We start from the raw sequence: 2,204 nt of genomic DNA, 5'->3' as shown, positions 1-2,204 counted from the left end.
CAATGCTGGTCATTTACAGCTGGCTTCTATTCTGATTGGTTAGATGGCCTGCTGGTGTCTTTTCTGATTGGTCAGTTTTTACTGGTATCTGTTCTATTTACTAGCAACTTCTGCAGTCATTTAATATTTACTCCTGTGTAAAATTTAGCACAAGTTTCCCTAGGACATAAAACCATCAGTAGCTGGTATCAACTGGACAGGGAAGTTTCCAAAAGTAAACACTATCTAATTTTTTGCAAAGTCATGAATTAACAGTCTTTCTCTTTGTCCCTTATTTCCAAGACAAATGCAGGAATGATCATATATTGATGATAATAATAAAGCTAAATTCTCTTTAAGAGACTGACAAAAGCAAAAACTCATATGTGAAGCTTAGTCATACTGTGAGTCTCATAAGCTTGAAGGCAACCCCATGAACTCACTAGAATGCAGAACTGGGTCTCATCAACAATGAAATTCTAAAATAACCATGTGATTAGAAGAAGGTTTGCCCATCAATGACCTTTCTGTTATTTCCTCCTTATTGTGAGTTGAATGACAGAGCAGAGGCAGAGGCATACAATCAATTCTCAAGTCAAAAAGGTCAAAGCTTCCACAGCATTGCAACAGCTTTGCAGATGCCCACGTCATGATAGTTGAAATAACAAAGCCCAGCAAAGGTTAAAGCTGAGAGTGCCAAAAGGCCTGCCTTGGCAGCTTTCTGCCATGCATCCTGTGAACATAATCAGTGACAACTTGTCCAAGGCCCCAGTGACTATGAAGAGTGAGGACTGCAGCCAAGGAGTAGTCCATTGCAGAGCAAGGATTCAAATATGCAGCTGGAAGCAGGCCCAGGAGCAAAACACTGACAACCCTCTCACTAGTCCAGTGAAGAGATGCAGCCTTGGAACCAGAGTGGCGGTTTGGTGACAGGTGAATGTGCTGTGTTCCAGTCCATCCTGGAGTAGGTCGGTCCTGGAGAAATGCTGAGATGTGAGAAGGCCTGGCCAATGGGGTTCAGAGGAACAGATCTCAGCCTCCTTGAGCACCACAGAGGAGACCCAGCCTCAAGAGAACCACCATCTTGCTTTTGAGGGCTCAAGGTCTCAACCCGTCTCGTCAATGTTTATAGCAGCTCAATTCACGATAGCCAAGCTATGGAACCAACCTAGGTGCCCTTCAACAGATGAATGGATAAAGCAAATATACTATATATACACAATGGAATATTACTCAGAGACAAATAAGAATGAAATTATGGCATTTGTTTGGAATTATGGCATTTGTTTGGTAAATGGATGGAACTGGAGAATAGCATGCTAAGTGAAATAAGCCAGTCCCCAAAAAACAAAAGCCAAAGTTCTCTCTGATATGTGGATGCTGACTCACAACAGGGAGGGTGAGGAGGGAAAGAATAGAAGCCCATGGGATAGACAAAGAGGAATGAAGGGAAGGGAAGAGGGCAGAGAATAGGAAAGACAGTACAATGAATCAGACAAAACTTTCCTATGTTCATACATGAATATAGGACCAATGAAACGCTACACCATGTACAACCACAAGAATGGAAAATTATACTCCATGTATGTATAAGATGTCAAAATACACTCTGCTGTCATGTATATCTGAATATACAATAGCCAGGCATAGTGGTGCACACTTGTAATCCCAGCATTTCAGAAGGCTGAGGCAGGAGGATTGCAAGTTCAAAGCCAACTAAGACAACTTAGCAAGGCCCTAAACAACTCAATGAGACCCTATCTCTAAATAAAATATGAAAAAGGAATAGGGATGTGGCTTGGTGCTTAAGTGCCCCTGGGTTCAGTCCCAGGATGGGAGGAAGAAAAGAAGGAAGGAGAGAACCAATAAAATTTTTTTGTGCGTGTGCTTTGGTTTCCTTATTTTTTTTTTTTCCAGAGTTTGCAAAATAGGACCTTGGACTAGGAAAGGCTAATTTGGTGATTGGCATCTAGAAGCAAGTCAGCTTAGAAAATGCACAGTATCTTGCTGCTGAGACAGACCATCAGCCACAAAACCCAAATCTGGTAGAACTGGACCCTGGACAGCACCATAACAAATAAAAATAAGGGCTGGAGTTGTGGCTCAGAGGTATAGCACTTGCCTAGCATGTGTGAGGCATTGGGTTTGATCCTCAGCACCACATAAAATAAATAAAGAGATTGTGTTCACCTATGACTAAAAAAAAATATTTTAAAAAAATTAAA

At 41.5% G+C, this 2,204-nt stretch overlaps 1 pseudogene; it reads right to left on the bottom strand.

Moving 5' to 3' along the window:
• Nucleotides 1–516: 516 nt before the first annotated feature.
• Nucleotides 517–1,062, bottom strand: LOC143406271 (succinate dehydrogenase [ubiquinone] cytochrome b small subunit, mitochondrial pseudogene; annotated as a pseudogene).
• Nucleotides 1,063–2,204: the final 1,142 nt, after the last annotated feature.

The sequence above is a fragment of the Callospermophilus lateralis genome, chromosome 8 (assembly GCF_048772815.1).
Source record: "Callospermophilus lateralis isolate mCalLat2 chromosome 8, mCalLat2.hap1, whole genome shotgun sequence".
Lineage (NCBI taxonomy): Eukaryota > Metazoa > Chordata > Mammalia > Rodentia > Sciuridae > Callospermophilus > Callospermophilus lateralis.
Note: the sequence above shows the minus strand (reverse complement) of the source record. Positions and strands in the feature narration are given on the sequence as shown.